The sequence below is a fragment of the Loxodonta africana genome, chromosome 17 (genome assembly GCF_030014295.1).
Source record: "Loxodonta africana isolate mLoxAfr1 chromosome 17, mLoxAfr1.hap2, whole genome shotgun sequence".
Classification (NCBI taxonomy): Eukaryota; Metazoa; Chordata; class Mammalia; order Proboscidea; family Elephantidae; genus Loxodonta; species Loxodonta africana.
The window spans coordinates 28,990,841-29,006,808 of NC_087358.1; positions in this window are offsets into that span (position 1 = coordinate 28,990,841).

A 15,968-nucleotide genomic window follows, 5' to 3' on the forward strand; every position below is an offset into this window, starting at 1 on the left:
ATGAGAAGTTTATTTGGTGTCAGTTGTATTTCTGGGGAAGGGAAGAAGCAGTACCCTCCACATAGAAACGATTGGTGGGTTTGAGGCAGACTCCTTAATTAAGGGCTAACAACTCAAACAAAAGATGATGCATCCTTGCGGGAAAAGAAAGAGGAGTTGACCAAATGTGGGTGGCATGCTAGTTACAATAAGTGATGAGCTTGAAAGGCTCATACTTGATGATGACAACATTCCTGAAAACAAAATGGATCAGAGTAGAGAATGCACTTTTAAATAAAGAAGAAAATAAGTATCTTTTTTTTTTTCAAATATTTCTTCTTAACTGAGCAATGATCTTGTGTTGAAAGTTATAGTATTGACTGTAAACTTGAGAACAGGAGCTATGTCTACATAGTATCATTTCTTTTTTTTTAAATTTCTAGTACCAAAAATCCATTGAATGTTACATAATAATAATTAAAGAGGAAAAGGAGAGGAGAAAGAAATGAGAGAAAGTGAAGAAAATGGTAAATATTATCAGAGGCCTTATCTCTGATAATTTGGGAGTATTCATTATTTAAGTATTCAATATTAATTCCTTAGTCACAACCACTCTATAGTAAAGACGGCCCTCTAAATCAAAGTAGAGATTTTAAAATATGCATTTCAAGCAGAGCTTAGGAAATTGGCACAGGATCACAATGCCTCACAGATCTCAACATAATTTGGGTTGAATTCAGAACTTCAGACCTAGGCGAGTAAGAAGTAGGAAAAGGAGCCTATCTTAGCATCCTAGTGCATCTATAACACAAACACCTTATGTGGGTGGCTTTAAAGAACAGAAATTTATTTTCCTAGAGTTTAGGAGGATAGAAGTCCAAATTCAGGGCATCGGCTATAGGAAAGGCTCTCTCTCTATCGTCTCTGGGGGAAGGCCCTTATCTCTTTCAGCTTCTGTTCTTCGGTTCCTTGGTGATTTTCATGTGGCATCCATTTTCCTTTCTGCTCTCTTGTCTATGTGTCTATGCTGCTCCTTACAACTTAGAAGTGATTCGATTTAGGGCACACTCTACACTGATGGGAAACCCTGGTGGCGTAGTGGTTAAGCACTATGGCTGCTAATCAAAAGGTCGGCAGTTCAAATCCACCAGGCGTTCCCTGGAAACTCTATGGGGAAGTTCTACCCTGTCCTGGGGTCACTATAAGTTGGAGTCGACTCAACAGCAATGGTCTTCTACCCTGATATGGCCTCATGAAGAAAACCCTATTCCCAAAAGGGATTACATCCACAGGTATAGGTGTTAGGATTCTAACATATGTTTTGGGAGGACACAATTCAATCCATAACAGAGCCCATTTTTCTAGGCCCTGTAAAACTTCCCAAGGTACCTACTGATCTGGCTCCTCCTATTTCTGGCCCTCCGTTTTCACCAAAGCTCGGGGAGGTAGACGAGAGGAAGTTATCACCATCATCTCTGTAAGTCTTTCTTTCACTCCAAAGATGGTTTACATACTACTTGGAAAATGACCAAAAACTTTTGGCCCCTGTAAGAAAAGAAAATCAATCTTCTTTCAGGGCCTGCAAATGAACACAACTGAAATCACTGTAGCTGCCCATATTGTTTAAAAAGGATTAGGCACTGTAACCTTCCAGAAGATAGAACTAGCCTGGCTTTTGCTTTTAAACAGAGATAAGTGCACTCTTCCACAGTGTGTCTGGATGCTTTTGATGGTAATGATCACTTTGAGTGATTTGGTTAAGCCAGAATAATAATTCTATCCAATGAAGCATTACACATGTCAGGAGAGACAAGACTGATCAAAAGATTCTCAAACTAGAAATCTGGTTGAGCAGGAGGGCCTGCAAGATGCTGCAAGTCCAGGCGGGCATGGCTCCAGATAGAAGACCAGTTAACATATGAAGAAGACAGGAAGATCATAGATCCACATAAGACACCTGAACTTGAGTTCTATGAAAACAAAAGGACACAATGGTCTGGGTTAACATATTCAAGCAGGGATTTCCAGCTAAAGGGACTGGATTAAACAAATGCATTTATTTTCAGTACCCACCCCCCGACACACAAACTCCTAGATTTGGAATGAAGGATAAAAAGGATAACAACAAGAAAAAAAGAATTGTAGATAAGGTAACAGGAAATAATACACATTAATAGCATTTTAGTAAATGGAAATTCAAAGGAGATATTACAAATGCCATAATGGAGCAGAGACAAACAGGATCCTATCTGCCTACAGGAGACCTGGTGGTACAGTGGTTAAGAGCTCAGACGCTAACCAAAAGGTCAACGGTTCAAATCCACCAGCCACTCCTTGGAAACTCTGTGGGGGAGTTCTAGTCTGTGCTATAGAGTTGCTGTGAGTTAGAATCGACTCAACGGCAGTGAGTTTGGATTTTTGTATCTGCCTGCAAGTCAGTTTCCCCCACAGAAAGTCAGGCTGGGATATCACATGTTTCTGATAAAAAAAAGAACTGATTCAAAACTTTATTATAAGAAATTCTTAGACTTCCAAATCCACTCCCCAGCCCTTGTAGCTGGGTAGTTTTTTCCTCTGGCACACACACACAAGACAAGAGGTTTAGTTGAACCAAATAGACACTCAGGGTAACACGCACTGCTGGGAGCAAGGTTGAAGCATCTTACTAAAACAGGCAGGGTTGAATTGCATTTTGCATATTGAATGTTTTAATTCACTGCTGTGTGAGTGAATAAAAGCTCCCAGGCCTAGGCTTGCAACCTGAGAAGTGGGAGGAAATTGATTTATATAAACCAAAACAAAACCATTGCCATCAAGTCAATTCTTACTCATGGCAACTCTGTGTGTTACAGAGTAGGACTGAGCTCTATAAGGTTTTCTTGCCTGTAGTCTTTAAAGAAGCGTATCTCAGGACTTTCTTCCACGGTACTACTAGGTACGTTGGAATCATCAATCTTTCAGTTGGTAGCCAAGTGCAAACAATTTGTGCCGCCAACATTTAAAAAAAAAAAAAATTTTTTTTTTTTTAATGTGGGCAGAGGGCTCTGCCTTTCTGGGTATCTTACAACGGAGCAGTTACATCCCATTTTTCTAGTCAATAGTACAATAAAACTATAAAAAATAAAATGTAACAAACTAAACTTTATTGCACTTTTTTTTTTATAGCCTGTCCCTCAAAGTGGATGTGTCTAGGAAACTTCCTTACTTTTGCTTTTGTCCAGTTGTGGTGACTTCCCCTGTAATTGTGTGTTATCACACCTTACTCCCTTGGAGCAGTTGATGGGTTCTAACCACCTACCTTTCAGTTAGCAACCCAGTGCTTAACCACTGTGCCACCAGGGCTCCTTTTGTACTCAATACCCATGTTCAGTTATTAATGTCAGCAACTTTTTAATTTATGGCTAATCATGTTTCCTGCTTACTCCCTTCCTTCCTTCCTTCCTTCACAATCCTGTTTCACCTTATTATTTTGAAGCAAATCCCATATATCATACCATTTAACTCACAAACAGTTCAATAAGTATCTCTGAAAAGTAAGTACTTTGAAACATAGATTCACATGTATTCACTAATTAGATAGTAGGCAAGAACTATTTTAGGGGAAGAGAAAGACAACACACAATACAGGAGAGGTCAGCACAACTGGACTAAACCAAAAGCAAAGAGGTTTCCTAAATAAAATGAATGCTTTGAAGGTCAGCATAGCAGGCGCAGGGGTTTGGGGACCATGGTTTCAGGGGACATCCAGATCTATTGGCATAATAAAATCAATTCAGAAAACATTTTGCATCCCACTTTGAAGAATGGTGTTTGGGGCCTTAAACGCTAGCAAGCGGCCATCTAAGATGCATCGATTGGTCTCAACCCACCTGGAACAAAGGAGAATGAAGAACACCAAAGACACAAGGGAATTACCAGCCCAAGAGACAGAAAGGGCCACATAAATCAGAGACTACATCAGCCTGAGACCAGAAGAGCTAGATGGTGTCTGGCTGCAACCGATGACTGCCCTGATGAGGAACACAACAGAGAACCGCTGAGGGAGCAGAAGAGCAGTAGGATGCAGACCTCAAATTCTCATAAAAAGACCAGAATTCATGGTCTGAATGAGACTAGAAGAACCCCAAGGTCATGGTCCCCAGACCTTCTGTTAGCCCAAGACAGGAACCATTCCCAAAGCCAACTCTTCAGACAGGGATTGGACTGGACTATAAGATAGTAAATGATACGGGTGAGGAGTGAGCTTCTTGGATCAAGTAGACACATGAGACTATGTGGGCAGCTTCCGTGTGGAGGGGAGATGAGAAGGCTGAAGAGGACAGAAGCTGGCTGAATGGACACAGAAATACACGGTGGAGAGAAGGAGTGTGCTGTCTCCTTATGGGGAGAGCAACTAGGAGTATATAGAAAACGCAACTAATAAACATAATCTTTGGTAAATACAGGTATCTATAAGCTGGTTCTAAATACTTTTTTTTAATTTTTATTGTGCTTTAAGTGGAAGTTTACAAATCAAGTAAGTCTCTCATACAAAAATTTATATACACCTTGCTGTATATATATATACATAGGAGTATATAGCAAGGTGTATATAAATTTTATATATATATATATACAGCAAGGTGTATATAAATTTTTGTATATATATACATAGGAGTATATAGCAAGGTGTATATAAATTTTATATATATATATACAGCAAGGTGTATATAAATTTTTGTATATATATATACATAGGAGTATATAGCAAGGTGTATATAAATTTTATATATATATATACAGCAAGGTGTATATAAATTTTTGTATATATATATACATAGGAGTATATAGCAAGGTGTATATAAATTTTATATATATATATATACAGCAAGGTGTATATAAATTTTTGTATATATATATACATAGGAGTATATAGCAAGGTGTATATAAATTTTATATATATATATATACAGCAAGGTGTATATAAATTTTTGTATATATATATACATAGGAGTATATAGCAAGGTGTATATAAATTTTATATATATATATATACAGCAAGGTGTATATAAATTTTTGTATGAGAGACTTACTTGATTTGTAAACTTCCACTTAAAGCACAATAAAAATTAAAAAAAACGTATTTAGAACCAGCTTATAGATACCTGTATTTACCAAAGATTATGTTTATTAGTTGCGTTTTCTATACTCATTCCTTTTAAATTAAAAAAAAAAATTTTTTTTAAGATGGTAAATCTTAGAATCATGACATCTTGGTTTTAGAAGAATAGTTAGAGACATTGCCTAAATGTTTGAAGGTCTGGATGTATAAAGGACTTCCTAAAGGCAACCGCTGTTTGGAGGTAGTCTAGGCTAGAACTCAGGTCTACTGACTCCTGGAATCAATGAGTCTCAGTAGAAACGTTTTGGGTCACATGGATTGTAGACCTTAGTAAAATATTCTACCTACTAGAGTAGCTTTGTGGAGCCTTTGTGGTGGCCAATGGTTAAGAGCTCAGCTGCTAACCAAAAGGTCAGCAGTTCAAATCCACTAGCTGCTCCTTGGGAACTCTATGGGGCAGTTCTACATTGTCCTATAGGGTCACTATGAGTAGGAATCCACTCAACAGCAACAGGTTGGTTTTGGGTTTTGTTTATAGTAGCTTTAGGAGGCCCTGGGTGGCGCAAATGGTTAAGCATTTGACTACTAGCTGAAAGGTTGGTAGTTCAAACCCACCCAGAGGAATCTTGGATAATGGGCCTGGCAATCTGCTTTTGAAAGGTCTTAAACACTGTACCCCCAAGGCCCCCAAAAAGTAAGCCTGGTGGCATAGTGGTTGAGAGCTATGCTGCTAACCAAGAGGTCAACAGTTTGAATCCACCAGGCTCCTTGGAAACCCTATGGGACAGTTCTACTCTGTCCTATACGTTCGCAACTAGACAGCAACGGGTTTTGGTTTGACTTTAAATAGGAAAGGAAAGGTTAGCAATTTGGGGTGGGAAAAAAAAAAAAGCTGCTGACAGAATTAATTTTGGGTCAGGAATTTTTTTGTGGTTAATATTTGGTTTCGTGGATAAGAAAGGCCTTAAAATCAAGGTAAATTTCTGTTACTATTTTTTCTCTTTGACACTTTCTTCAGCTTCTCTGTAGAAAAGTGTGCCGACTCTTTTACAGTCACCCATATCATCAAAGTAGGAAGCTGGGAAGCAGTCAGAGACCAACACAAATTCCGGTGAAAGACACACAGGTTCCAGTTTGTCCTCATGGGATCCAGTTTGTCCTTGATCTCCTTCATTTCACATTCTTCTTCCCTTCCCCATTTCTGGCCCAGCTGACATAAGGCCCAGAACTAGCCACGGGGGCCACATACTTACATAATTGCTTAACAAGCTTCCATAATAAAGTCAAATCTCTATAATAAATCCCTTATATCAATGTGATCTACTTCTCTGAGCAAACCCTTACTCACACATCTGCATAATCAATTATACTGAAATCATTTAAAAATTAGATGATTTAAATGCATTTGAAAATTTATTATTGGCTACAATTTAGAATCTAGGTGGCTTTTAAGATAGTATATTTCTTAAAATCAATAAAAGAGAATGTCTCTGAATTGCACATACAATATTAATTTGTACAATATTTTTAACTTTTCATAGCCTGCTCACCTTCATTTTTAATTTGATAAATTTTTAAGAATATGTCAGCATTTAGCAGTGAAAGTTTGGGGGTTTCACATTAATAACCATGGACAAGTGTCATGGTATAGAAAGTAAAGAAACTATTTTGTTAGGATTTTATAATAATAAAATTCTTCAGTTAAATTTCCTATTTGTCCACAGAGACATGGCAGATCCTTGACTTCAAAGTCAATTAAACGGTCTTCTGGAGGCCAAATATGAAAGGTGGTTCCTAGTTGAGAGCATGTGGTTAAGGAGCTCAGGGAAAATGAAATATTTTCTGAAAGATGAATGAATGATGGAAGCAATACTGGAGAAAACTAGTCATTACATCATTCAATTATTTGTCCACAAATATTTCTTGAGAGCATGTATTCTCTGAATATAAATTAGTAAATGAGACAAATAACAACACAGAGCACAGGAGAAGTCAGCACAACTGGAATAAACCAAAAGCTAAGATGTTTCCTGGACACAACCAAACATTTCGAGGGACAGAGTAGCAGGGGCTGGGGTCTGGGGACCATGGTTTTAGGGGACATCTAGGTCAACTGGCATAATAAACTTTATTAAGAAAATGTTCTGCATCCCACTTTGGTGAGTGGCATCTGGGGTCTTAAAAGCTTGCAAGCAGCCGTCTAAGGTGCATCATAAGGTCCCAACTCACTTGGAGCAAAGGATAATGAAGAACACCAAAGACACTAGGAAAATATTAGCCAAAGAGACAAAAAGGTCACATAAACCAGAAACTCTATCAGCCTGAGACCAGAAGAACTAGATGGTGCCCAGGTACCACCAGTGACTGCCCTGACAGGGAACACAACAGAGAGTCCCTGACAGAGCAGGAGAAAATATGGTGCAGAACTCAAATTAACAGAAAAAGACCAGACGTAATGGCCTGACTGAGACTGGAGGAACCCCTGAAGCCATGGCCCCAGGACGCTCTGTTAACCCAGAACTAAAACCATTCCCAAAGCCCACTTTTCAGACAAAGATTAGGCTGGACTATGAAACATAAAATAATATTTATGCAGAGTGTGCTTCTTAGTTCAAGCAGACACATGAGACCAAATTATGGGCTCCTGTCTAGAGACAGGATGAGGAAGCAGAAACGGACAGGAGCTAGTTGGATAGACACAGGAAACCCGCGGTGGAAAGGGGGAGTGTACTGTCACATTATAGGAATTGCAGCTAGTGTTACATTACAATATGTGTATGAATTTTTGTATGAGAAATTAACTTGAACTGTAAACTTTCACCTAAAGCACAATTAAAAAAAAAAAGGAAAAAAAAGAAATGAAGTTCAGCCTCCATGGAACTTATTCTAGCTGGGAGATGGACATGGATGAATAAATAAATTAATTGACTCACAAGCAAGTTAGTGGTAAAATTATATGTCATATAATAAATAATATTCATTAACCATAAATTAATTAATATAATAATAATAAAAACAACATAAATCCAAAGAGTGATAAATGCTATGAAAGCAATAAAACGAGATAATGGAGTAAAGAATGAGTGGGCCTTCCAAAAAAAACCAAACCCATTGCTGTCAAGTCAATTCCAACTCATAGTGACCCTATAGGACAGAGTAGAACTGCCCTGTAGGGTTTCTAAGGAGTGCCTGGTGGATTCAAGCTGCTGACCTTTTAGTTAGCAGTTGTTGCTCTTAACCACTACTCCGCTACCTTAGGAGTGATTATTTTAGCTAGGATGGTCAGGGAAGACTTCTCTGAGGAAATGACATTTGTGCTAAGACATGGCCGATAAGATTGAGTTGGCCACACGAAGATCTTGGGGAAGAGAATTCAGGCACAGGGATCAGCAACTGCAAAGTCCCTGAGGTAGAAATAAACTTGGAAGGTCAGTATGGTTAGGGGTTAGAGAGAGCAAAGAGCTTGGAGAGGAGGTGAAGACCAGATCATTCAGGGCCTTACAAGCCTTCATAATTGCTATAGGAAACCATGAGATATTTTGATCAAGGAAAAAATATAATCTGATTTATGTCTGGAAAGATCGGTCTGGCTTTGGAGAATGTACCAACTATAGAGGAACAACAGTGGAATGAGTAAGACCAGGCACAAAACCAGCCATCTTCTTAAAGGCAACCCCCATAATGTGGTGAATCTTCAGAAAAGCTATACAGGTCTAGATCCCAGTGGAGTTTAGGAATGGTTCGTTTGCCCTTGGTATTAGCCAAACAAAACACAAGGTAACAATCTGCGGTGATTCTTAACCACTAAGTAGTGGTCCCTGTGTCAGCCCCAGAGTCAGACAATGTTAGTTAACAATAAAACCAAAAAAAAACCAAACCCAGTGCCATCGAGTCGATTCCAACCCGTAGCGACCCTACAGGACAGAGTAGAACTGCCCCATAGAGTTTCCGAGGAGCGCCTGGTGGATTCGAACTGCCAACCCTTTGGTTAGCAGCCGTAGCACTTAACCACTACGCCACTAGAGCTTCAATATTATGTTCACTGAGCTGATTTGGGATGTAAGTAGGCACTCTGCATCACCGTGGCAGGACCAGCGGGACTGGTGAGGACCTGTGAGGCCTGGAGGGGCAGTGCAAAGCCACAGTCCCCAGTGAGCAACAGAGCCACTGCTGGAGGAAGTTATTAATTTCTGACCCCTGTATGATAGAAGGGTTCAGATTTCTTACAATCAAATTCTTTTGTCCTAAAGGGGACAGGAATTCGCATGAGGAACAGTGCTCACAGTCAAGATACTTGATCATTTGAAAATTGCCTTATTTATCTAAAATGAAAACAAAAAAACAAGACAAAACAAAACCCATTGCGGTCAAGCCAATTCCGACTCACAGAAACCCTATAGGACAAAATAGAACTGCCCCCACAGGGTTTACAAGGAACGGTTGGTGGATTTGAACTGCTGACCCTTTGGTTAACAGCCAAGCTCTTAACCACTGCACCACCAGGCCTCCCTTATTTATCTAGTGACTGATTTATCTAGTAACTGACTTGTTTCGATAACTTGTTTATTTCAAATATTCAAAGCCCGTATTTTACTGCTTAGGGAGACTATAGACAAAACCCTTATGCCTTCCTTTGCAAGGCAAGCTGGGGCCTCAAAAATGGGCTGTCAGAGAAAGGAAGTAACTTGGATCTGTAGAGAAATGTGATGGAGAAACTCCCCCAGCTATTGGATGGGCCTTGCTAGGATGGCGAGCAGCACAAAGTACAATGTCAAGGGCAAGTAGCAAAGGCAGTTGTGATCCTGGCTGCTTTAGCTGCAAAGAAATCTGAGCTGGTAGGATAAGTAAACCACTGCTTCAGATCCCCAAGTAGTGAGAGCTTTGGCTGAGGCAGGGAGGAAAGTGCACAAAATTGGAACAGGATATTGGAGGGTACAAGGGCAGGTGGTTTAGTGGTAAAATTCTCACCTTGCATCCAGGAGACCCGGGTTCAATTCCCATCCAATACACCTCACGCCAGTGGAGGCTTGCATGTTGCTGCAGTGCTGAATAGGTTTCAGCAGAACCTCTAGGCCAAGACAGACTAGGAAGAAAAACCAGGTGACCTACTTTAAAAAATTAGCCAGTGAAAACCTTATGAGTCACAATGGTCCAATCTGCAACCAATCATGAAGATAGCACAGGATGCGGAAACACTTTGTTCCATGTTTCACACTGTGTGCATGGGGTCACCATGACTCAGGGGTCTACTAGCTGGCAGCTAATGACAAGGGTTAGAAAGTGGTCACAACCCTAGCCACATAGATTGTGGTTGTTTATCCCCAGAGGGGCAATAGAGAACAAACCTGGTCCTTAGGCAGATCAAATTCTAGACTTACTGCACAAACCATCTGCTGGGTTGAGGCTAGGTTAGTCAGGATTGACTTAGGAACCAAACAAGTTACAATTTTTATGTTCCTGCAGTTTAGTAATGCTATAGGAGATATGGCCAAGAACCACATCCCAGACATTGGATTAATGCTGACTTTTATAGAAAGTCTGTTTTTTTGTTCATTATTGCATATTTCCCTCTAATTTTTCTGTATTTATTCTTTTGGTTGGTTACTATAACCCAGTACCCAGTGCTGTTGAGCCAATATGACCTATTTACTACATGACCTATTTACAGAGAACAGATAGATAAGATGGGGCAGTGTCTTGGTCATCTAGTGCTGCCATAGCATAAATACCACAAGGGGATCACTTTAACAAAGAGAAATTTATTTTCTCACAGTCTACAAGTCCAAATTCAGGGCATCAGCTCCAGGGGAAGGCTTTCTCTCTCTGTCGGCTCTGGAGGGAGGTTTTTCTCGTCAATCTTCCCCGGACCAGGAGCTTTTCTGCACAGTAACGCCAGGTCTAAAAGACGTGCTCTGCTCCACGTGCTTCTTTCTTGGTGGTATGAGGTCCCCAACTCTCTGCTTGCTTCTCTTTCCTTTTAATATCTTGAGAGATAAGAGGTGGTAGTGCAGGCCACACCCCAGGGAAACTCCCTTTACCTTGGCTCAGAGAGGCGACCTGGGTAACGATGGTGTTACAATTCCACCCTAATCCTTTTAACATAAAATTACAATCACAAAATGGAGGACGACCACAGAATACTGGGAATTATGGCCTAATCAAGTTGATACACACATTTTGGGGGGGACATAATTCAATTCATGACCCGCAGTTTGGGTAATGAGATATAAAATATTACCTAAAAGGTTGATTTATGATCATTGGGATGAGAGATTGGTCTATTGTTCTATCCATTTCTATTACGTTTTACTTACCTTCTAGGGAAAACAGAGCATAAATATCATTTTATGTTTAAGATCAAAGCATTTGCTTTAAGACTTATATTGCCTACTTCTATTTATGGTCTAAATCAGGAGTGCAAATGTTTTCTATAAATAGTAATTATTTTAGGCTTTGTGGGCTCTAAGGTGTCTCTAAAAGTACAAACTTAGATTTAAATTCCACTTCTCTCATTGGCTAGATGTGTGACCTACAGACAACATGTAAACAAATGAGTGTGACTGTGTTCCAATAAAATTTTATTTACAAAATTGGTGGTAGGCTACATTTGGCCTGCAGGTGGTAATTTGCCAAATTTTGGTCTATATCAGCACTCTCCAATTTTTTTTTAATCATATATGTATATACATTATTACATTATATTATATATTTGTTATTGTTGTTGTTAGGTGTCATCAAGTCACTTCAAACTCATAGCTACCCCATGTGTAACAGAACAAAACATTGCCTGGTCATACATCATCCTCACAATCCTTGCTGTGTTTGACCCCATTGTTGCAGCCACTGTGTCAATCTATCTCATTGAGTGTCTCCCTCTTTTTCAGTGACACTCTACTTTAGCAAGCATGATGTCCTTCTCCAGCGATAGGTCCCCCCGATGACATGTCCTAAGTAAGCAAGATGAAGTCTTGCCATTCTCGCTTCTAATGAGTGTTCTGTCTATACTTCCTCCAAGATAGATTTGTTCGTTTTTCTGGCAGTCCATGGTATACTGAATATTCCTTGACAACACCAAATTCAAATGCATCAATTCTTCCTTGGTCTTCCTTTTTTATTGTCCAGCTTTCATGTGTATATGAGGTGTTTAAAAATACTATCGCTTGGGTCAGGCACATCTTAGTCATCAAAAATGACATCTATGCTTTTTAACACTTTACAGAGATCTTTTGCAGCACATTTATCCAATGCAATACATCATTTGATTTCTTGACTGCTTCTTCCATGGGCATTGATTGTTGATCCAAGAAGAATGAAATCACTGACTACCATATATAATAGATTGCACATATATAATATGTATATAATGCAACACATACAGAAAGTAGAAATTTTTATATTAAAGTAATAAAAGTTATAATATTTTCTTCTCATAGTACCATCTGATCAGCCTATCCTCTGGGGGACAAACACTCCACTCTGGAAATTTCTTGAGTAAATATAGTGAAAGCATGCGTGTGACTGAATGTGTGTGTTGTGTTTGTGTACACAGAAGCTACCGTTTTCATTATAATCCACTCATTGTCCAAATGTTGAATAGAAGATAAACATGTCTTTGAAGTCAAGTGCAAACTTAGATTTAAATTCCACTTCCTTCATTGATTGACTAGATGTGTGACCTTGAAGAAGTGAATCCCTTTAAGCTCCTCAATGAAAATTAGCACAATCATATATGATTTACATTTTTGACAAGTGGATTTTAAAATTATTTGGAAATCCTCAATGCAGTGCCTAGAACATAGTAATGGCTCCAAAACTGTTAAGGCTCTTTTTTCTTCCCTTCCACAAAGTCAAGGTCAAGGCTAATTGTAATATCACATCTGTAGCCATGGACCATCATCTGCCTCCAAGTCATCATTCTTCCTCCTTCCCAATCACTGCCCACCGTGTTGCCAGACACCACCCCTTAGTGTAGAACCAATGGGGGGTGCTTCCCCTACAAAGGCTCTGGGGTACCATTCTTCATTTCTGCCTCCTTAACCACCACTTCTACCACACATCTGCCAGTTTGTCATACTGTGGTGGCTTACATGTTGCTATGATGCTGGAAGGTATGTCACTGGTGTTTCAAATATTAGCAAGGTCACCCATGAAGGACAGGATTCAGCAGAGTTTCCAAACTAAGATGAAGTAGGAAGAAAAGCCTGGCAATCTACTTCTAAAAATTAGCCAGTGAAAACCCTGTGAATTACAAGAGAATATTGTTCCATATAATGCTGGAAGATGAGCCCCCTAAATTGGAAGGCGCCTAAAATACACAGTGGCCACAACAATGGACTTGAGCATACTAATAATCATGAAGATGGAGAAGGACCAGGCAGTGTTTTGTTCTGCTGTACATGGGGTCTCCACAAGTCAGAGCCAACTAGATGGCAACTAACAACAAAAAGCCACTACCCTAATCTCCATGGAGATAATCCCAACACCGTAATTGCGTACCTGTAATCAATGCAGAGTGCTATTGATTGACGTCTTTAATTTCTCTGCATTCTGCAGAATCATTTTCTTGGTGCAGTAGCTGAGCCTAGGGTGGAAACCACGTCCACCTGACCACCACTCAACAGCCTGGGGGAGCTGAAAAACTTGTATTCTAATACCCAGAATTTTTTTTGTTGTCTTTTAGAAACAGTAAATCTGTTTACCAGTTATCAGAGCGTAGGATATTAAAGGCAGAAAAATCTCTGCAAAGTAAAAAAAAAAAAACAAATATGGTGTCCTGGAGCTCTCCGGCTCTCTAATGGCTAATGGATAATAGAAATAATCGGCTCCAACAGAACAGTATTAAATATGGTGTGCCTATACGTGTCTTTTCTCACCTAGAGAAAATGAAAAATATAGATCCAATGAGCACAGACCTAGAAGAATGGGAGAAAAACCTCATCTAGCTTCTGAATCCCCTTGATTCAACTATTACTACCTCTTTCACACAAAGAATCCTCGGAATGAGGCTTTATGTACAAAACCATGAAAATTGTCAGAAATCTTTACGGCAGGTACTAAGAGAAATTACGTTAAGGCTCAGTCACAGTCAGAAATATTGAATGCTAGCTCCTTTCAATAAAAATCCCACAGAGAAACACACTGTCCATGTTCTCAACTTTTATCAATCTAGTAATGATCCAAATGCAATTCAGAGTAACCTATCTCAGCAGGATTTCCCAGGTCATCTTCCCTAGAACAAAGCCCTTCTGATTCCATATTGAAAAGGACAAGACTTAATGTGATCTGAATCGGATTCCCAGGACCCCAGTGGGGCAACGTGAGGGAGTCCGTGTGAACCTGCTTTGAGCTATTCAGAAGAACAATGGAAAGTTTTGTTATTGGTGTTTTTAGCTGCCTATGTATTCATAGTACTTGGCTGGATATGCTAGATCGGTGCAGTAAGATCAAAGACTATCATTTCCTTCAAAGAGCTCTCGTATGGGAGGAAAGAATAAACCTCACGGTAGCCAAAGCTTTGTATTTGTTTGCATTTCCTCTCCCTCTTACATATAACCTCTCCTTTTTTCCAATGATTTCACAAAGTCACAATAGTAGTTAAGCTCAATTTAATGAACGAAATGGGGTTTCTGCTTGAGAAGGTTAAGAACTGATAAACTGAGTTTTTTGACAACCATTCTTACCTGCTGTAACTGTCAGGGTTCTCTAGAGAAACAGACCAATAGGCTTTACATATATCGACATTATCTCAATGGCAACTAACAACAATGATAACATATGGATATACAATATGTATATATACATATGCGTATCTGTGTGCATACACACGTGTGTACATATACATATGTATATATTTATGTGTATGTGTATATTTACATATAAAGAGATTTATTTTTATTGGCTCGTGTGATCGTGGGAGCTGGCAAGTGTGAATTCCGTAGCACAGGCCAGCAGGCTGGAAACTCAGGCAGGAATGAACGCTGGAGTATGGAGGTAGAATTTCTTTTTCAGAAACCCTCAGTTCTTACTTATAAAGACTTCAATTGATTGGGTGATGCACCACCTACATCATCAAGGGTAATTTTTTAAAGTCAGCCCCTGTAGATATTAACCACATCTGCAAAATACCTTCATAGCAACACTGGGATTAGGATTTGATGAAACAACCGGGTGTTGTGGCCTAGTGGACAGATAAAACTAACCATCACACCTATGGAGGATTAAATTTTAAATGCTTACATTTGCATGGCTTTTTAATTTTATTTTTATATTTCAAAACGACAGAAAAGAGCAAAATACAATAGAACAATTGTGTGTCTATCACAAAAATTTAATAAACGTTAAAATTATCCACATTGGATTCAGAACACTATTTAAAGAAATAACATCATAGTTTCACCTACCACTCCAAACCCCTACCTCCTTCACCTCCCTAACCCTAGAAAAATCAATATCTTGAGCTTCGGATTTTTTCTTTCTTGTATTTTATAGTTCTACTATAAATGTTTAAGCCCATAACAATGTACAATATCACTTAAATATTTTAACATTCACAACATAACTACCATCATTTTGTACATATTACTTGTCACTTGCTTTCTTTGTTTAAAATTATGTTTTAGAGATTTTTCTACCTTGTTTCCCGTAACTGAGTTCATTCAGTGTAACTACCACAGTCTTCCACTGCGTGCCACTCTTTATTTCCCCACATTCCTACTGATGTTCATTCACATTATTTCCTACTATCCTCTATGTAAAAAAAAAAAATTTCTATTACAAAAAATACCTCAGTGAGGATTCTTACACTTGGATCCTTTCAAACATCATTCATATGCCTTACTTTTTAGGTATTTGTGTTATTGGTCCCCTGCTCCTAGGTGTAGTTACGGAA